The sequence below is a fragment of the Phyllobates terribilis genome, unplaced genomic scaffold (genome assembly GCF_046119375.1).
Source record: "Phyllobates terribilis strain yellow unplaced genomic scaffold, ASM4611937v1 Scaffold_123__1_contigs__length_5148117, whole genome shotgun sequence".
Lineage (NCBI taxonomy): Eukaryota > Metazoa > Chordata > Amphibia > Anura > Dendrobatidae > Phyllobates > Phyllobates terribilis.
Window position 1 is genome coordinate 1672831 of NW_027362883.1, and position 20470 is coordinate 1693300.

General features: G+C 44.3%; 12 non-coding genes across 12 annotated transcripts; all 12 read left to right on the top strand.

The window, feature by feature from the left end:
• Positions 1–653: 653 nt before the first annotated feature.
• On the top strand, positions 654–844 carry LOC141202257 (U2 spliceosomal RNA). The gene has a single exon (XR_012273536.1). It is a non-coding gene; the product is annotated as a U2 spliceosomal RNA (small nuclear RNA).
• Positions 845–1959: 1115 nt separating this feature from the next.
• On the top strand, positions 1960–2150 carry LOC141201899 (U2 spliceosomal RNA). Its single transcript, XR_012273190.1, has one exon. It is a non-coding gene; the product is annotated as a U2 spliceosomal RNA (small nuclear RNA).
• Positions 2151–3265: 1115 nt separating this feature from the next.
• Positions 3266–3456, top strand: LOC141201902 (U2 spliceosomal RNA). The gene has a single exon (XR_012273191.1). It is a non-coding gene; the product is annotated as a U2 spliceosomal RNA (small nuclear RNA).
• Positions 3457–4571: 1115 nt separating this feature from the next.
• On the top strand, positions 4572–4762 carry LOC141202228 (U2 spliceosomal RNA). The gene has a single exon (XR_012273509.1). It is a non-coding gene; the product is annotated as a U2 spliceosomal RNA (small nuclear RNA).
• A 1115-nt stretch (positions 4763–5877) lies between these two features.
• On the top strand, positions 5878–6068 carry LOC141201904 (U2 spliceosomal RNA). Its single transcript, XR_012273193.1, has one exon. It is a non-coding gene; the product is annotated as a U2 spliceosomal RNA (small nuclear RNA).
• Positions 6069–7183: 1115 nt separating this feature from the next.
• Positions 7184–7374, top strand: LOC141201905 (U2 spliceosomal RNA). The gene has a single exon (XR_012273194.1). It is a non-coding gene; the product is annotated as a U2 spliceosomal RNA (small nuclear RNA).
• Positions 7375–8489: 1115 nt separating this feature from the next.
• On the top strand, positions 8490–8680 carry LOC141202190 (U2 spliceosomal RNA). The gene has a single exon (XR_012273472.1). It is a non-coding gene; the product is annotated as a U2 spliceosomal RNA (small nuclear RNA).
• Positions 8681–9795: 1115 nt separating this feature from the next.
• Positions 9796–9986, top strand: LOC141201906 (U2 spliceosomal RNA). The gene has a single exon (XR_012273195.1). It is a non-coding gene; the product is annotated as a U2 spliceosomal RNA (small nuclear RNA).
• A 1115-nt stretch (positions 9987–11101) lies between these two features.
• On the top strand, positions 11102–11292 carry LOC141201907 (U2 spliceosomal RNA). Its single transcript, XR_012273196.1, has one exon. It is a non-coding gene; the product is annotated as a U2 spliceosomal RNA (small nuclear RNA).
• Positions 11293–12404: 1112 nt separating this feature from the next.
• Positions 12405–12595, top strand: LOC141201908 (U2 spliceosomal RNA). The gene has a single exon (XR_012273197.1). It is a non-coding gene; the product is annotated as a U2 spliceosomal RNA (small nuclear RNA).
• Positions 12596–13710: 1115 nt separating this feature from the next.
• On the top strand, positions 13711–13901 carry LOC141202752 (U2 spliceosomal RNA). Its single transcript, XR_012273907.1, has one exon. It is a non-coding gene; the product is annotated as a U2 spliceosomal RNA (small nuclear RNA).
• Positions 13902–20089: 6188 nt separating this feature from the next.
• Positions 20090–20279, top strand: LOC141202601 (U2 spliceosomal RNA). Its single transcript, XR_012273837.1, has one exon. It is a non-coding gene; the product is annotated as a U2 spliceosomal RNA (small nuclear RNA).
• Positions 20280–20470: the final 191 nt, after the last annotated feature.

Consider the following 20470-nt stretch of genomic DNA (forward strand, 5'->3'; position numbering starts at 1 on the left):
TGGTTTGCTACAATGCCTTTTCTGAAACGTTGTCTCCTTCTGCTGGAACACTGACTTCTTTCATTTAATGCCTGCAGACTATAAAAGAGAACCCAACCCAAAAAGTTTGGTTGATTAGTCTGTGGCATTCTGTTAAACTGTTGCTTATGGCGGTCTCTGTGAGCTTCTCAGCGACATTCAGCCAGCCAGGTATCCTGCCTGCAGTAGATGGAATGTGGCAATGGAACGCTGGCTGCGCGTGTCATAATAGGCTCTGAGCCTTTATATACCTGTGCACAGCAGCAGCCACCTTCAGTCTGCTGCTGGACAGCCAGCAGCAGCAGCAGCAGGAGAGGTATGTAATCAGGAGCCCTCCTGCTAAGGGTAGACAGCTGCTCGTTCCACCCCACCCCCCGCCTTAATTGGTTCTCCTCCCTTCCAACGGTGTTGAGGCGGGTGGGAACAGCAGGGGGTGAAGGTGCTGTGTTTAAAGAGGTGGAGTTATGCAGATCTAAAACGCGTGGATTGCAGCAGCAGCAAGCCGAAAAGTGCAGGCATGTAAGGGATCTAGAGGTTGACAACATGTCTTCTTAACGGGAGTCCAGGAGCTCATCTCCACAAATGGACTTTTCAGGATCCTTGGGTGGCTCCGTAGTTTGAAACCAATTCTGGTTATCGCTTCTCGGCCTTTTGGCTAAGATCAAGTGTAGTATCTGTTCTTATCAGTTTAATATCTGATACGTCCCCTATCTGGGGACCATATATTAAATGGATTTTTAGAACAGGGAGATGGAAAAAGAGCTTGCTCTGTCCACTCCACGCATTGACCTGGTATTGCAGTATCTCCAGGACTGGTGCACCCCTTCTTTAATGCAGTTTCTAAAATCAGAAAGAATTGAATTCAATGTTTTTTGTTCATTTTGCTTGTTTGTCGGATTTTGGGATGGACTCTTTGGCTTTGCTTTTCTTCTCCTCATTGGATTTTTCATGTTCAAAGTTGCAGAAGCCAGATTACAAGCTCATTTTGGTTCAACTTCAGCAACTGTGCATTGCATTGCCATGTAATGTGATGCAATGCTATCTTTCTAGCTCTCCCTTTTTACTTCCTTTTGGATAAACAGACATATTAGGCAAGCATTTTGGAGCTTTCACCTAAATAACTACAGGTGGTGAGATAAGCTGCACAATATAATTGACCTTTCAGTATATTGTTGCACACACACCATCTATTTAGCAAATGCCCTTGTTATCAACAGCAGCCTTTTAAACTCACCTGAGCTAACAGGTATGTGCGCTGGTTACTCTGCTGCACTTAAAATTTCTTTTTTGGTTTGCTACAATGCCTTTTCTGAAACGTTGTCTCCTTCTGCTGGAACACTGACTTCTTTCATTTAATGCCTGCAGACTATAAAAGAGAACCCAACCCAAAAAGTTTGGTTGATTAGTCTGTGGCATTCTGTTAAACTGTTGCTTATGGCGGTCTCTGTGAGCTTCTCAGCGACATTCAGCCAGCCAGGTATCCTGCCTGCAGTAGATGGAATGTGGCAATGGAACGCTGGCTGCGCGTGTCATAATAGGCTCTGAGCCTTTATATACCTGTGCACAGCAGCAGCCACCTTCAGTCTGCTGCTGGACAGCCAGCAGCAGCAGCAGCAGGAGAGGTATGTAATCAGGAGCCCTCCTGCTAAGGGTAGACAGCTGCTCGTTCCACCCCACCCCCCGCCTTAATTGGTTCTCCTCCCTTCCAACGGTGTTGAGGCGGGTGGGAACAGCAGGGGGTGAAGGTGCTGTGTTTAAAGAGGTGGAGTTATGCAGATCTAAAACGCGTGGATTGCAGCAGCAGCAAGCCGAAAAGTGCAGGCATGTAAGGGATCTAGAGGTTGACAACATGTCTTCTTAACGGGAGTCCAGGAGCTCATCTCCACAAATGGACTTTTCAGGATCCTTGGGTGGCTCCGTAGTTTGAAACCAATTCTGGTTATCGCTTCTCGGCCTTTTGGCTAAGATCAAGTGTAGTATCTGTTCTTATCAGTTTAATATCTGATACGTCCCCTATCTGGGGACCATATATTAAATGGATTTTTAGAACAGGGAGATGGAAAAAGAGCTTGCTCTGTCCACTCCACGCATTGACCTGGTATTGCAGTATCTCCAGGACCGGTGCACCCCTTCTTTAATGCAGTTTCTAAAATCAGAAAGAATTGAATTCAATGTTTTTTGTTCATTTTGCTTGTTTGTCGGATTTTGGGATGGACTCTTTGGCTTTGCTTTTCTTCTCCTCATTGGATTTTTCATGTTCAAAGTTGCAGAAGCCAGATTACAAGCTCATTTTGGTTCAACTTCAGCAACTGTGCATTGCATTGCCATGTAATGTGATGCAATGCTATCTTTCTAGCTCTCCCTTTTTACTTCCTTTTGGATAAACAGACATATTAGGCAAGCATTTTGGAGCTTTCACCTAAATAACTACAGGTGGTGAGATAAGCTGCACAATATAATTGACCTTTCAGTATATTGTTGCACACACACCATCTATTTAGCAAATGCCCTTGTTATCAACAGCAGCCTTTTAAACTCACCTGAGCTAACAGGTATGTGCGCTGGTTACTCTGCTGCGCTTAAAATTTCTTTTTTGGTTTGCTACAATGCCTTTTCTGAAACGTTGTCTCCTTCTGCTGGAACACTGACTTCTTTCATTTAATGCCTGCAGACTATAAAAGAGAACCCAACCCAAAAAGTTTGGTTGATTAGTCTGTGGCATTCTGTTAAACTGTTGCTTATGGCGGTCTCTGTGAGCTTCTCAGCGACATTCAGCCAGCCAGGTATCCTGCCTGCAGTAGATGGAATGTGGCAATGGAACGCTGGCTGCGCGTGTCATAATAGGCTCTGAGCCTTTATATACCTGTGCACAGCAGCAGCCACCTTCAGTCTGCTGCTGGACAGCCAGCAGCAGCAGCAGCAGGAGAGGTATGTAATCAGGAGCCCTCCTGCTAAGGGTAGACAGCTGCTCGTTCCACCCCACCCCCCGCCTTAATTGGTTCTCCTCCCTTCCAACGGTGTTGAGGCGGGTGGGAACAGCAGGGGGTGAAGGTGCTGTGTTTAAAGAGGTGGAGTTATGCAGATCTAAAACGCGTGGATTGCAGCAGCAGCAAGCCGAAAAGTGCAGGCATGTAAGGGATCTAGAGGTTGACAACATGTCTTCTTAACGGGAGTCCAGGAGCTCATCTCCACAAATGGACTTTTCAGGATCCTTGGGTGGCTCCGTAGTTTGAAACCAATTCTGGTTATCGCTTCTCGGCCTTTTGGCTAAGATCAAGTGTAGTATCTGTTCTTATCAGTTTAATATCTGATACGTCCCCTATCTGGGGACCATATATTAAATGGATTTTTAGAACAGGGAGATGGAAAAAGAGCTTGCTCTGTCCACTCCACGCATTGACCTGGTATTGCAGTATCTCCAGGACCGGTGCACCCCTTCTTTAATGCAGTTTCTAAAATCAGAAAGAATTGAATTCAATGTTTTTTGTTCATTTTGCTTGTTTGTCGGATTTTGGGATGGACTCTTTGGCTTTGCTTTTCTTCTCCTCATTGGATTTTTCATGTTCAAAGTTGCAGAAGCCAGATTACAAGCTCATTTTGGTTCAACTTCAGCAACTGTGCATTGCATTGCCATGTAATGTGATGCAATGCTATCTTTCTAGCTCTCCCTTTTTACTTCCTTTTGGATAAACAGACATATTAGGCAAGCATTTTGGAGCTTTCACCTAAATAACTACAGGTGGTGAGATAAGCTGCACAATATAATTGACCTTTCAGTATATTGTTGCACACACACCATCTATTTAGCAAATGCCCTTGTTATCAACAGCAGCCTTTTAAACTCACCTGAGCTAACAGGTATGTGCGCTGGTTACTCTGCTGCGCTTAAAATTTCTTTTTTGGTTTGCTACAATGCCTTTTCTGAAACGTTGTCTCCTTCTGCTGGAACACTGACTTCTTTCATTTAATGCCTGCAGACTATAAAAGAGAACCCAACCCAAAAAGTTTGGTTGATTAGTCTGTGGCATTCTGTTAAACTGTTGCTTATGGCGGTCTCTGTGAGCTTCTCAGCGACATTCAGCCAGCCAGGTATCCTGCCTGCAGTAGATGGAATGTGGCAATGGAACGCTGGCTGCGCGTGTCATAATAGGCTCTGAGCCTTTATATACCTGTGCACAGCAGCAGCCACCTTCAGTCTGCTGCTGGACAGCCAGCAGCAGCAGCAGCAGGAGAGGTATGTAATCAGGAGCCCTCCTGCTAAGGGTAGACAGCTGCTCGTTCCACCCCACCCCCCGCCTTAATTGGTTCTCCTCCCTTCCAACGGTGTTGAGGCGGGTGGGAACAGCAGGGGGTGAAGGTGCTGTGTTTAAAGAGGTGGAGTTATGCAGATCTAAAACGCGTGGATTGCAGCAGCAGAAAGCCGAAAAGTGCAGGCATGTAAGGGATCTAGAGGTTGACAACATGTCTTCTTAACGGGAGTCCAGGAGCTCATCTCCACAAATGGACTTTTCAGGATCCTTGGGTGGCTCCGTAGTTTGAAACCAATTCTGGTTATCGCTTCTCGGCCTTTTGGCTAAGATCAAGTGTAGTATCTGTTCTTATCAGTTTAATATCTGATAAGTCCCCTATCTGGGGACCATATATTAAATGGATTTTTAGAACAGGGAGATGGAAAAAGAGCTTGCTCTGTCCACTCCACGCATTGACCTGGTATTGCAGTATCTCCAGGACCGGTGCACCCCTTCTTTAATGCAGTTTCTAAAATCAGAAAGAATTGAATTCAATGTTTTTTGTTCATTTTGCTTGTTTGTCGGATTTTGGGATGGACTCTTTGGCTTTGCTTTTCTTCTCCTCATTGGATTTTTCATGTTCAAAGTTGCAGAAGCCAGATTACAAGCTCATTTTGGTTCAACTTCAGCAACTGTGCATTGCATTGCCATGTAATGTGATGCAGTGCTATCTTTCTAGCTCTCTCTTTTTACTTCCTTTTGGATAAACAGACATATTAGGCAAGCATTTTGGAGCTTTCACCTAAATAACTACAGGTGGTGAGATAAGCTGCACAATATAATTGACCTTTCAGTATATTGTTGCACACACACCATCTATTTAGCAAATGCCCTTGTTATCAACAGCAGCCTTTTAAACTCACCTGAGCTAACAGGTATGTGCGCTGGTTACTCTGCTGCGCTTAAAATTTCTTTTTTGGTTTGCTACAATGCCTTTTCTGAAACGTTGTCTCCTTCTGCTGGAACACTGACTTATTTCATTTAATGCCTGCAGACTATAAAAGAGAACCCAACCCAAAAAGTTTGGTTGATTAGTCTGTGGCATTCTGTTAAACTGTTGCTTATGGCGGTCTCTGTGAGCTTCTCAGCGACATTCAGCCAGCCAGGTATCCTGCCTGCAGTAGATGGAATGTGGCAATGGAACGCTGGCTGCGCGTGTCATAATAGGCTCTGAGCCTTTATATACCTGTGCACAGCAGCAGCCACCTTCAGTCTGCTGCTGGACAGCCAGCAGCAGCAGCAGCAGGAGAGGTATGTAATCAGGAGCCCTCCTGCTAAGGGTAGACAGCTGCTCGTTCCACCCCACCCCCCGCCTTAATTGGTTCTCCTCCCTTCCAACGGTGTTGAGGCGGGTGGGAACAGCAGGGGGTGAAGGTGCTGTGTTTAAAGAGGTGGAGTTATGCAGATCTAAAACGCGTGGATTGCAGCAGCAGCAAGCCGAAAAGTGCAGGCATGTAAGGGATCTAGAGGTTGACAACATGTCTTCTTAACGGGAGTCCAGGAGCTCATCTCCACAAATGGACTTTTCAGGATCCTTGGGTGGCTCCGTAGTTTGAAACCAATTCTGGTTATCGCTTCTCGGCCTTTTGGCTAAGATCAAGTGTAGTATCTGTTCTTATCAGTTTAATATCTGATACGTCCCCTATCTGGGGACCATATATTAAATGGATTTTTAGAACAGGGAGATGGAAAAAGAGCTTGCTCTGTCCACTCCACGCATTGACCTGGTATTGCAGTATCTCCAGGACCGGTGCACCCCTTCTTTAATGCAGTTTCTAAAATCAGAAAGAACTGAATTCAATGTTTTTTGTTCATTTTGCTTGTTTGTCGGATTTTGGGATGGACTCTTTGGCTTTGCTTTTCTTCTCCTCATTGGATTTTTCATGTTCAAAGTTGCAGAAGCCAGATTACAAGCTCATTTTGGTTCAACTTCAGCAACTGTGCATTGCATTGCCATGTAATGTGATGCAATGCTATCTTTCTAGCTCTCCCTTTTTACTTCCTTTTGGATAAACAGACATATTAGGCAAGCATTTTGGAGCTTTCACCTAAATAACTACAGGTGGTGAGATAAGCTGCACAATATAATTGACCTTTCAGTATATTGTTGCACACACACCATCTATTTAGCAAATGCCCTTGTTATCAACAGCAGCCTTTTAAACTCACCTGAGCTAACAGGTATGTGCGCTGGTTACTCTGCTGCGCTTAAAATTTCTTTTTTGGTTTGCTACAATGCCTTTTCTGAAACGTTGTCTCCTTCTGCTGGAACACTGACTTCTTTCATTTAATGCCTGCAGACTATAAAAGAGAACCCAACCCAAAAAGTTTGGTTGATTAGTCTGTGGCATTCTGTTAAACTGTTGCTTATGGCGGTCTCTGTGAGCTTCTCAGCGACATTCAGCCAGCCAGGTATCCTGCCTGCAGTAGATGGAATGTGGCAATGGAACGCTGGCTGCGCGTGTCATAATAGGCTCTGAGCCTTTATATACCTGTGCACAGCAGCAGCCACCTTCAGTCTGCTGCTGGACAGCCAGCAGCAGCAGCAGCAGGAGAGGTATGTAATCAGGAGCCCTCCTGCTAAGGGTAGACAGCTGCTCGTTCCACCCCACCCCCCGCCTTAATTGGTTCTCCTCCCTTCCAACGGTGTTGAGGCGGGTGGGAACAGCAGGGGGTGAAGGTGCTGTGTTTAAAGAGGTGGAGTTATGCAGATCTAAAACGCGTGGATTGCAGCAGCAGCAAGCCGAAAAGTGCAGGCATGTAAGGGATCTAGAGGTTGACAACATGTCTTCTTAACGGGAGTCCAGGAGCTCATCTCCACAAATGGACTTTTCAGGATCCTTGGGTGGCTCCGTAGTTTGAAACCAATTCTGGTTATCGCTTCTCGGCCTTTTGGCTAAGATCAAGTGTAGTATCTGTTCTTATCAGTTTAATATCTGATACGTCCCCTATCTGGGGACCATATATTAAATGGATTTTTAGAACAGGGAGATGGAAAAAGAGCTTGCTCTGTCCACTCCACGCATTGACCTGGTATTGCAGTATCTCCAGGACCGGTGCACCCCTTCTTTAATGCAGTTTCTAAAATCAGAAAGAATTGAATTCAATGTTTTTTGTTCATTTTGCTTGTTTGTCGGATTTTGGGATGGACTCTTTGGCTTTGCTTTTCTTCTCCTCATTGGATTTTTCATGTTCAAAGTTGCAGAAGCCAGATTACAAGCTCATTTTGGTTCAACTTCAGCAACTGTGCATTGCATTGCCATGTAATGTGATGCAATGCTATCTTTCTAGCTCTCCCTTTTTACTTCCTTTTGGATAAACAGACATATTAGGCAAGCATTTTGGAGCTTTCACCTAAATAACTACAGGTGGTGAGATAAGCTGCACAATATAATTGACCTTTCAGTATATTGTTGCCCACACACCATCTATTTAGCAAATGCCCTTGTTATCAACAGCAGCCTTTTAAACTCACCTGAGCTAACAGGTATGTGCGCTGGTTACTCTGCTGCGCTTAAAATTTCTTTTTTGGTTTGCTACAATGCCTTTTCTGAAACGTTGTCTCCTTCTGCTGGAACACTGACTTCTTTCATTTAATGCCTGCAGACTATAAAAGAGAACCCAACCCAAAAAGTTTGGTTGATTAGTCTGTGGCATTCTGTTAAACTGTTGCTTATGGCGGTCTCTGTGAGCTTCTCAGCGACATTCAGCCAGCCAGATATCCTGCCTGCAGTAGATGGAATGTGGCAATGGAACGCTGGCTGCGCGTGTCATAATAGGCTCTGAGCCTTTATATACCTGTGCACAGCAGCAGCCACCTTCAGTCTGCTGCTGGACAGCCAGCAGCAGCAGCAGCAGGAGAGGTATGTAATCAGGAGCCCTCCTGCTAAGGGTAGACAGCTGCTCGTTCCACCCCACCCCCCGCCTTAATTGGTTCTCCTCCCTTCCAACGGTGTTGAGGCGGGTGGGAACAGCAGGGGGTGAAGGTGCTGTGTTTAAAGAGGTGGAGTTATGCAGATCTAAAACGCGTGGATTGCAGCAGCAGCAAGCCGAAAAGTGCAGGCATGTAAGGGATCTAGAGGTTGACAACATGTCTTCTTAACGGGAGTCCAGGAGCTCATCTCCACAAATGGACTTTTCAGGATCCTTGGGTGGCTCCGTAGTTTGAAACCAATTCTGGTTATCGCTTCTCGGCCTTTTGGCTAAGATCAAGTGTAGTATCTGTTCTTATCAGTTTAATATCTGATACGTCCCCTATCTGGGGACCATATATTAAATGGATTTTTAGAACAGGGAGATGGAAAAAGAGCTTGCTCTGTCCACTCCACGCATTGACCTGGTATTGCAGTATCTCCAGGACCGGTGCACCCCATCTTTAATGCAGTTTCTAAAATCAGAAAGAATTGAATTCAATGTTTTTTGTTCATTTTGCTTGTTTGTCGGATTTTGGGATGGACTCTTTGGCTTTGCTTTTCTTCTCCTCATTGGATTTTTCATGTTCAAAGTTGCAGAAGCCAGATTACAAGCTCATTTTGGTTCAACTTCAGCAACTGTGCATTGCATTGCCATGTAATGTGATGCAATGCTATCTTTCTAGCTCTCCCTTTTTACTTCCTTTTGGATAAACAGACATATTAGGCAAGCATTTTGGAGCTTTCACCTAAATAACTACAGGTGGTGAGATAAGCTGCACAATATAATTGACCTTTCAGTATATTGTTGCACACACACCATCTATTTAGCAAATGCCCTTGTTATCAACAGCAGCCTTTTAAACTCACCTGAGCTAACAGGTATGTGCGCTGGTTACTCTGCTGCGCTTAAAATTTCTTTTTTGGTTTGCTACAATGCCTTTTCTGAAACGTTGTCTCCTTCTGCTGGAACACTGACTTCTTTCATTTAATGCCTGCAGACTATAAAAGAGAACCCAACCCAAAAAGTTTGGTTGATTAGTCTGTGGCATTCTGTTAAACTGTTGCTTATGGCGGTCTCTGTGAGCTTCTCAGCGACATTCAGCCAGCCAGGTATCCTGCCTGCAGTAGATGGAATGTGGCAATGGAACGCTGGCTGCGCGTGTCATAATAGGCTCTGAGCCTTTATATACCTGTGCACAGCAGCAGCCACCTTCAGTCTGCTGCTGGACAGCCAGCAGCAGCAGTAGCAGGAGAGGTATGTAATCAGGAGCCCTCCTGCTAAGGGTAGACAGCTGCTCGTTCCACCCCACCCCCCGCCTTAATTGGTTCTCCTCCCTTCCAACGGTGTTGAGGCGGGTGGGAACAGCAGGGGGTGAAGGTGCTGTGTTTAAAGAGGTGGAGTTATGCAGATCTAAAACGCGTGGATTGCAGCAGCAGCAAGCCGAAAAGTGCAGGCATGTAAGGGATCTAGAGGTTGACAACATGTCTTCTTAACGGGAGTCCAGGAGCTCATCTCCACAAATGGACTTTTCAGGATCCTTGGGTGGCTCCGTAGTTTGAAACCAATTCTGGTTATCGCTTCTCGGCCTTTTGGCTAAGATCAAGTGTAGTATCTGTTCTTATCAGTTTAATATCTGATACGTCCCCTATCTGGGGACCATATATTAAATGGATTTTTAGAACAGGGAGATGGAAAAAGAGCTTGCTCTGTCCACTCCACGCATTGACCTGGTATTGCAGTATCTCCAGGACCGGTGCACCCCTTCTTTAATGCAGTTTCTAAAATCAGAAAGAATTGAATTCAATGTTTTTTGTTCATTTTGCTTGTTTGTCGGATTTTGGGATGGACTCTTTGGCTTTGCTTTTCTTCTCCTCATTGGATTTTTCATGTTCAAAGTTACAGAAGCCAGATTACAAGCTCATTTTGGTTCAACTTCAGCAACTGTGCATTGCATTGCCATGTAATGTGATGCAATGCTATCTTTCTAGCTCTCCCTTTTTACTTCCTTTTGGATAAACAGACATATTAGGCAAGCATTTTGGAGCTTTCACCTAAATAACTACAGGTGGTGAGATAAGCTGCACAATATAATTGACCTTTCAGTATATTGTTGCACACACACCATCTATTTAGCAAATGCCCTTGTTATCAACAGCAGCCTTTTAAACTCACCTGAGCTAACAGGTATGTGCGCTGGTTACTCTGCTGCGCTTAAAATTTCTTTTTTGGTTTGCTACAATGCCTTTTCTGAAACGTTGTCTCCTTCTGCTGGAACACTGACTTCTTTCATTTAATGCCTGCAGACTATAAAAGAGAACCCAACCCAAAAAGTTTGGTTGATTAGTCTGTGGCATTCTGTTAAACTGTTGCTTATGGCGGTCTCTGTGAGCTTCTCAGCGACATTCAGCCAGCCAGGTATCCTGCCTGCAGTAGATGGAATGTGGCAATGGAACGCTGGCTGCGCGTGTCATAATAGGCTCTGAGCCTTTATATACCTGTGCACAGCAGCAGCCACCTTCAGTCTGCTGCTGGACAGCCAGCAGCAGCAGCAGCAGGAGAGGTATGTAATCAGGAGCCCTCCTGCTAAGGGTAGACAGCTGCTCGTTCCACCCCACCCCCCGCCTTAATTGGTTCTCCTCCCTTCCAACGGTGTTGAGGCGGGTGGGAACAGCAGGGGGTGAAGGTGCTGTGTTTAAAGAGGTGGAGTTATGCAGATCTAAAACGCGTGGATTGCAGCAGCAGCAAGCCGAAAAGTGCAGGCATGTAAGGGATCTAGAGGTTGACAACATGTCTTCTTAACGGGAGTCCAGGAGCTCATCTCCACAAATGGACTTTTCAGGATCCTTGGGTGGCTCCGTAGTTTGAAACCAATTCTGGTTATCGCTTCTCGGCCTTTTGGCTAAGATCAAGTGTAGTATCTGTTCTTATCAGTTTAATATCTGATACGTCCCCTATCTGGGGACCATATATTAAATGGATTTTTAGAACAGGGAGATGGAAAAAGAGCTTGCTCTGTCCACTCCACGCATTGACCTGGTATTGCAGTATCTCCAGGACCGGTGCACCCCTTCTTTAATGCAGTTTCTAAAATCAGAAAGAATTGAATTCAATGTTTTTTGTTCATTTTGCTTGTTTGTCGGATTTTGGGATGGACTCTTTGGCTTTGCTTTTCTTCTCCTCATTGGATTTTTCATGTTCAAAGTTGCAGAAGCCAGATTACAAGCTCATTTTGGTTCAACTTCAGCAACTGTGCATTGCATTGCCATGTAATGTGATGCAATGCTATCTTTCTAGCTCTCCCTTTTTACTTCCTTTTGGATAAACAGACATATTAGGCAAGCATTTTGGAGCTTTCACCTAAATAACTACAGGTGGTGAGATAAGCTGCACAATATAATTGACCTTTCAGTATATTGTTGCACACACACCATCTATTTAGCAAATGCCCTTGTTATCAACAGCAGCCTTTTAAACTCACCTGAGCTAACAGGTATGTGCGCTGGTTACTCTGCTGCGCTTAAAATTTCTTTTTTGGTTTGCTACAATGCCTTTTCTGAAACGTTGTCTCCTTCTGCTGGAACACTGACTTCTTTCATTTAATGCCTGCAGACTATAAAAGAGAACCCAACCCAAAAAGTTTGGTTGATTAGTCTGTGGCATTCTGTTAAACTGTTGCTTATGGCGGTCTCTGTGAGCTTCTCAGCGACATTCAGCCAGCCAGGTATCCTGCCTGCAGTAGATGGAATGTGGCAATGGAACGCTGGCTGCGCGTGTCATAATAGGCTCTGAGCCTTTATATACCTGTGCACAGCAGCAGCCACCTTCAGTCTGCTGCTGGACAGCCAGCAGCAGCAGCAGGAGAGGTATGTAATCAGGAGCCCTCCTGCTAAGGGTAGACAGCTGCTCGTTCCACCCCACCCCCCGCCTTAATTGGTTCTCCTCCCTTCCAACGGTGTTGAGGCGGGTGGGAACAGCAGGGGGTGAAGGTGCTGTGTTTAAAGAGGTGGAGTTATGCAGATCTAAAACGCGTGGATTGCAGCAGCAGCAAGCCGAAAAGTGCAGGCATGTAAGGGATCTAGAGGTTGACAACATGTCTTCTTAACGGGAGTCCAGGAGCTCATCTCCACAAATGGACTTTTCAGGATCCTTGGGTGGCTCCGTAGTTTGAAACCAATTCTGGTTATCGCTTCTCGGCCTTTTGGCTAAGATCAAGTGTAGTATCTGTTCTTATCAGTTTAATATCTGATACGTCCCCTATCTGGGGACCATATATTAAATGGATTTTTAGAACAGGGAGATGGAAAAAGAGCTTGCTCTGTCCACTCCACGCATTGACCTGGTATTGCAGTATCTCCAGGACCGGTGCACCCCTTCTTTAATGCAGTTTCTAAAATCAGAAAGAATTGAATTCAATGTTTTTTGTTCATTTTGCTTGTTTGTCGGATTTTGGGATGGACTCTTTGGCTTTGCTTTTCTTCTCCTCATTGGATTTTTCATGTTCAAAGTTGCAGAAGCCAGATTACAAGCTCATTTTGGTTCAACTTCAGCAACTGTGCATTGCATTGTCATGTAATGTGATGCAATGCTATCTTTCTAGCTCTCCCTTTTTACTTCCTTTTGGATAAACAGACATATTAGGCAAGCATTTTGGAGCTTTCACCTAAATAACTACAGGTGGTGAGATAAGCTGCACAATATAATTGACCTTTCAGTATATTGTTGCACACACACCATCTATTTAGCAAATGCCCTTGTTATCAACAGCAGCCTTTTAAACTCACCTGAGCTAACAGGTATGTGCGCTGGTTACTCTGCTGCGCTTAAAATTTCTTTTTTGGTTTGCTACAATGCCTTTTCTGAAACGTTGTCTCCTTCTGCTGGAACACTGACTTCTTTCATTTAATGCCTGCAGACTATAAAAGAGAACCCAACCCAAAAAGTTTGGTTGATTAGTCTGTGGCATTCTGTTAAACTGTTGCTTATGGCGGTCTCTGTGAGCTTCTCAGCGACATTCAGCCAGCCAGGTATCCTGCCTGCAGTAGATGGAATGTGGCAATGGAACGCTGGCTGCGCGTGTCATAATAGGCTCTGAGCCTTTATATACCTGTGCACAGCAGCAGCCACCTTCAGTCTGCTGCTGGACAGCCAGCAGCAGCAGCAGCAGGAGAGGTATGTAATCAGGAGCCCTCCTGCTAAGGGTAGACAGCTGCTCGTTCCACCCCACCCCCCGCCTTAATTGGTTCTCCTCCCTTCCAACGGTGTTGAGGCGGGTGGGAACAGCAGGGGGTGAAGGTGCTGTGTTTAAAGAGGTGGAGTTATGCAGATCTAAAACGCGTGGATTGCAGCAGCAGCAAGCCGAAAAGTGCAGGCATGTAAGGGATCTAGAGGTTGACAACATGTCTTCTTAACGGGAGTCCAGGAGCTCATCTCCACAAATGGACTTTTCAGGATCCTTGGGTGGCTCCGTAGTTTGAAACCAATTCTGGTTATCGCTTCTCGGCCTTTTGGCTAAGATCAAGTGTAGTATCTGTTCTTATCAGTTTAATATCTGATATGTCCCCTATCTGGGGACCATATATTAAATGGATTTTTAGAACAGGGAGATGGAAAAAGAGCTTGCTCTGTCCACTCCACGCATTGACCTGGTATTGCAGTATCTCCAGGACCGGTGCACCCCTTCTTTAATGCAGTTTCTAAAATCAGAAAGAATTGAATTCAATGTTTTTTGTTCATTTTGCTTGTTTGTCGGATTTTGGGATGGACTCTTTGGCTTTGCTTTTCTTCTCCTCATTGGATTTTTCATGTTCAAAGTTGCAGAAGCCAGATTACAAGCTCATTTTGGTTCAACTTCAGCAACTGTGCATTGCATTGCCATGTAATGTGATGCAATGCTATCTTTCTAGCTCTCCCTTTTTACTTCCTTTTGGATAAACAGACATATTAGGCAAGCATTTTGGAGCTTTCACCTAAATAACTACAGGTGGTGAGATAAGCTGCACAATATAATTGACCTTTCAGTATATTGTTGCACACACACCATCTATTTAGCAAATGCCCTTGTTATCAACAGCAGCCTTTTAAACTCACCTGAGCTAACAGGTATGTGCGCTGGTTACTCTGCTGCGCTTAAAATTTCTTTTTTGGTTTGCTACAATGCCTTTTCTGAAACGTTGTCTCCTTCTGCTGGAACACTGACTTCTTTCATTTAATGCCTGCAGACTATAAAAGAGAACCCAACCCAAAAAGTTTGGTTGATTAGTCTGTGGCATTCTGTTAAACTGTTGCTTATGGCGGTCTCTGTGAGCTTCTCAGCGACATTCAGCCAGCCAGGTATCCTGCCTGCAGTAGATGGAATGTGGCAATGGAACGCTGGCTGCGCGTGTCATAATAGGCTCTGAGCCTTTATATACCTGTGCACAGCAGCAGCCACCTTCAGTCTGCTGCTGGACAGCCAGCAGCAGCAGGAGAGGTATGTAATCAGGAGCCCTCCTGCTAAGGGTAGACAGCTGCTCGTTCCACCCCACCCCCCGCCTTAATTGGTTCTCCTCCCTTCCAACGGTGTTGAGGCGGGTGGGAACAGCAGGGGGTGAAGGTGCTGTGTTTAAAGAGGTGGAGTTATGCAGATCTAAAACGCGTGGATTGCAGCAGCAGCAAGCCGAAAAGTGCAGGCATGTAAGGGATCTAGAGGTTGACAACATGTCTTCTTAACGGGAGTCCAGGAGCTCATCTCCACAAATGGACTTTCCAGGATCCTTGGGTGGCTCCGTAGTTTGAAACCAATTCTGGTTATCGCTTCTCGGCCTTTTGGCTCAGATCTGTAATGGGTCTAGTCATTTGGCTGTCTGTGCGTTAACTCTTGGCCCTGTGGCATCGCCATTTTATGGCTTAAGCCACTTGCTGCTATAAGGAGTTGGCCAGTAGACACGACTAGCGATAATGGGACGCATTCGATACGCTGGGCCCGGTGAGGCTCGAGTGAAGTTTGGAATCCAGATTGATGTGGAAGAAGGCAAAGAAGGAATCTTTACCCTCAGCTTCGTGGTGAAGGAGATTTTGTTTGGACTCCTTGAAGTGAAGAAGGAAGAAATCTTGTGCCTCCAGCAATTCAAAAGCAAGTATAATCTTGTATTTACTTCTATGGCTGTTTGCAACAATTTCTATGATTGTTTGAAAAAGAATCTGGACAATCAATATTTGGATGGGCTGACTTTTGTCATCTTATATTGCTCCAAAGAGGTACCTCTGACTGTTTTCATGTACAACCCACATGTGGACTTGGCTTTGATTTATGCCTTTCTAAATAGGCACTGCTATATTACCAAGGTGGCAGTAAAAGTCATGAATGAGGAGGAACTATGGACCGGTAAATATCGTTTCATGGTCAAGTTCCGGGAAAGTCCTGATGAACCAGGGGGTATACATTATCCTCCATCAAATTTTTCCATTGGGAGTGAGCGGGGTTACCTGTTCTTCCCCAATGCGCCCAGGTTTTGTCGTCATTGTCAGAGGTATGGCCATACTCAGGAAGCATGCGACATCAGACAGATTATTTGCAGGAAGTGCAATGAGGTGGGTCATTCTTCCAATAATTGCAAAAATGAAATAGTCTGTAACCTCTGCGGAGAGAAGGGGCATGCCTTCAGAGACTGTATATTCCATCCTGGTTCATATGCGGGGGCAGCGGGAAGGGGAAGGAGAAGAAATGAATCTACTGCACCCACAGCTACAACTCCGACTGCTCCAACTCCAACTGCTCCGATATCTACTCTGGCTTTCCTGGATGAGGAGGAGGCTCGGGTTGCTTTTCCAGAACTGGTTCGTGTGAATGTAAGAGGAAATATGGAGCTGGCACCTGAGCCACCGGTGCAGAGGGCCGCGTCTGTGGCTTCAGATGTCAGTGAGTCTGAGACGATAACTGATGATCGTATAGGCATGGAAGTGGCCCCGGTGGAGGATCTGGAGGCTGAAATTCCAGACATGATGGTTACACTGCAGGGGGAAGAGGAGTCTGATCTGACCAGAACACCGCATGTGGCCTGGAGCGATGTCGTTTCTGACCTTGAGGAGGAGGGAGGTCAGGGGGACTTTGACCCCCAGCGGCGGGATTATAGTTCAGATGAAGATGGAGGCGCTTCAGTGAAGAAAAAGAAGAAAACTGAACCATCCTTTTCCCCTTTAAGTGACTGCAGTGTGAGTCCAGCCCGGGTGTACCCTACTGCATCCGATCCCCAAGATGTGTCTTTTTTGGGGGAAGGCACAAACTACGATATCTGCACATCCAGCGTCCTACCCCCAGAAGGGTTAGGATGATGTACAGGTGGGCATGTTGTCGTGACCTGCCACATCAAATTAATAGATGGGTGCCCAAGTTGCTCTCAGCATCTTGTCGCTAAATGTTCGGCTGATTAAATCTGAGTCGAGAAGAGTGGCAATTTTGGACTACTTGAGCAACTTGGATGCGGACGTATACTGTGTCCAGGAGTGTGGGATCTCCGATCCCTTAAGTGAAAATGCATGGCCTTTAGGTCAAAGTGTGTGGTCTGGTTCTGTATGTAATAAAAATTGTGGGGTAGGTGTTTTGGTGAAGGGTTATAGTGTTAAGATAGAAAGTTACATGGTGGTGGAGGCGGGGAGGTGTGTAATATGTGAGTTAAATTGTAGGGGGTGGAGGGTTAGGGTGGTAAATATGTATGCACCAATAGATAAAGGGGAGAGGCTGGAAATTTTTGAGAAATTATGTTTTTTTTTATCTGGCAAAATGCCAATAATTTTTGTTGGAGATTTCAATTGTGTGACGGAGGGGGATAAGATGGATGTTACAGGTAAAAGACTCAAGAGTCTTGTGGCGGATTTTTCCTTACAGGATGCTGCGGAAGTTTTTTTTAGGTAATCCACCTCCTGCGACCTATAAGGCCGACAGGGGAGGCATAGAGTCTAGAATAGACCGTATCTTCTTTTCTTCACAAAATGTTATTTGTAGGAATTTCCAGCAGGAAGATGTTCCCTTCTCTGACCATGTGTGTTTGAGGGCACGTCTAGAAGGTAAGATTTCCTTTGTATATGGTGGTGGCGTGTGGAAACTTAATGTGCGTTTGCTGGAAGATAATAGGATCATGCGTGATTTTAGGCGAATGTATGTTAGGTGGAGGGATAAAAAAAAGTGATTTCAGGAATGTGCTTGAGTGGTGGGACTGGATGAAGAGTGAGATTGGTTTTTTCTTTAGAAAAAGGGGCAGGAGGAAAGCAGCAATGAATAGAGCAAAATTTAATGATTTAAGCTCTAGACTGGAGTGGCTGAGGAAGTTAAGGATGATTGGAGTGGATGTGGATGTTTTGATGTGTCAAGTGAAAGAAGAGATTAAGAAATATATTGAGGGTAAAGGGAAAGAAATTATTTACCGTTCTAAGATTGAACATTTGGAGAAAAATGAGAAATGCACAAGGTTTTTTTTCAAAAAAGTTTTTGGGAAGAAAGTAGATATGGATGAGGTGGTGAATGGTGATGGGGTGTGTGTGAGTGGGAAGGATGTGATGCAGGAGGTGGTGTTGTTTTATAAGGAGTTGTATGGGGAAAAATGGGTTGATGATAGGATGTTGACTGATGCTTTGGGGTGTTTAGAAGGTTGTTTGGGTGAGGATGAACGTGAAATATTGGATGATGTAATTGTGTTGGATGAAGTTAAAAAAGTGGTGATGTCTGCGAGTAAGAATAAAACACCTGGGAAGGATGGACTGCCCGTGGAGTTATATGTTAAGGAATGGGACACGATGGGAAATGACTTATTGGAGGTGTGCCAGTATATGTTCACGGAGAATATGTTGAGTGAATCTATGAGAGATGGGGTGGTGGTTTTGGTTCATAAGAAAGGTGATAAAAAGGATTTGGGGAATTGGAGGCCAATCACCCTTTTGAATGCAGACTATCAGGTGTTTAGTAAATTGTTGGCCAGCCGGATGCGGGAAGTGATTGGCGGTGTGGTGGATGAAGATCAAGTGTGTGCAGTGCCTGGGAGAAGTATGACTGAAAATTTGGTGTTGTTGCGTGATGTGATTGGGGATTGTATGAGTCGTAAGCAGAAATGTTTGTTGTTTTCGGTTGATTTTGAAAAAGCTTTTGACCGTGTGTCACATAGCTTTATGTTTAAGGTTTTGTCTAAGATGGGTTATTCCAGGAATTTTGTAAACTGTGTTAGGAGTTTGTATTGTAATGTTTCAAGTGAATTTTTGGTGAATGGGTGGTTGAGTGAGAAAGTGAGAATTAAATCAGGAGTGCGTCAGGGGTGCCCTATGTCCCCTTTTTTGTTTATTAGTGTGATTGAAGTGTTGATGTGTATGGTTAGGAAGGATAAGGTTATGAGAGGTGTGATGATTCCTGGGAGTAATGGAAAGGATGTGAGAATTCTAGGTTACATGGATGATGTAGTAATTGTGAGTGGGAATATGGCTGCGATGAGTAGGGCAAGGTTGATATTAAGTTTGTTTTGTAGTGTCTCAGCTTTTAAGGTCAATTGGACTAAGAGTTCCTTTAAATGTTTTGGTGAGAGGAATGTACGGATGGATGGTGTGAGGTGTGAGGATGGTGCAATAAAGGTGCTTGGGATTAAGTTTAATGATGATTTGAAAGGAAATGAGAGTTGGGAAGATTGTGGGGTGAGAGTGGTGCGCAAGTTGAATTTTTGGCGAATGAGAGAATTAACTCTGACTGGGAAAGTTCTGATTATTAAGGCGGTTATTTTGCCTATTTTGTTGTTTGTTGCGAATGTATATCCTGCTGCTTTTAAGAAAATTAGGAAAACTGAGAAATTCATCTTTAATTTTCTTTGGGGAAGTCGCATGGAGAAATTGAAACGGGAATCTGTCTATAAGTTATGTGTAAATGGTGGTTTGGATTTTCCAAATATTGATTTCTTTTTAGGGATTAGTTACGTGAAAATGGTGGTGGTGGTTCTAGGGAAAAGTAATAAGTGTGCTTATATGATGAAGTATTCGGCTGGATGGATGCTTTATGGCTTAAAGTGGGTCAAAAGGGATGCTAGAGTGCCTGTTGCTTTTAAGTGTCCTGTATGGTATGGTTGTGTTGAGAAATTTGTAAGGAAGTATGATTTGTTGTCCGTTAACATGAGTGATTTTAGGCAAAAGAAGAAAGTCATTAGGATGGTGCGTGAGCGTGAGGTGGTATGTAATATCAATGGGTTGAGAGGGGAGGAAGTAACCGAGATGTGGAGAAAATTAAGTATAGATGGTTTGACTAACAGACAGAGAGATATCGCTTGGATGATATTGCATGACATTTTGCCTGTTAGAGATGTGCAAAAGAAGAGGGATTTAGTTAAATCTGAGGTATGCCCGAGGGATGGATGTGGTTTGAGAGAGCATGTTAGACATATGGTATGGGATTGTGATTTTGCATATGATGTATGGAAGGGTATAGGGGGACTTTGCAAGGAATTGGTGGGTGTAAAGTATGTTAATTGGAAACTTGCTATGTTTGGGATGGGTGCATGTAGTAGAATTAAGGATAGGATTTTATGGTTGTTGGTGGTGTGTGTAATTGAAAGTTTGTGGGATGCGAGGAATTTGTTAGTTTTTAAAAGGAAGAAAATGTCAGTTAATGAATGTTTGAGATTGATTCTGTCACGTATGTATGTAATATACCTCTGGGATCAGGAACGTGGAAGTATTATAGATGCTGAAGGGATCTGGAAGTTTAAAAAATGGAGGTTTTTGGTAAAGTTTAATTAGTAGTGTATAATGTACCTGATGATAAGGTTTGGTTTTATTTTTGATTATATACCAAGTGTGATGAAAGGCTAAGTGTTAATGAAAGGCTTTTGTAAGTCGATTTGATTGAGCTTATGCTCCGGCCTATCTGATTTGGTAAAAAAAAAAAAAAAAAAAAAAAAATCTGTTCTTATCAGTTTAATATCTGATACGTCCCCTATCTGGGGACCATATATTAAATGGATTTTTAGAACAGGGAGATGGAAAAAGAGCTTGCTCTGTCCACTCCACGCATTGACCTGGTATTGCAGTATCTCCAGGACCGGTGCACCCCTTCTTTAATGCAGTTTCTAAAATCAGAAAGAATTGAATTCAATGTTTTTTGTTCATTTTGCTTGTTTGTCGGATTTTGGGATGGACTCTTTGGCTTTGCTTTTCTTCTCCTTATTGGATTTTTCATGTTCAAAGTTGCAGAAGCCAGATTACAAGCTCATTTTGGTTCAACTTCAGCAACTGTGCATTGCATT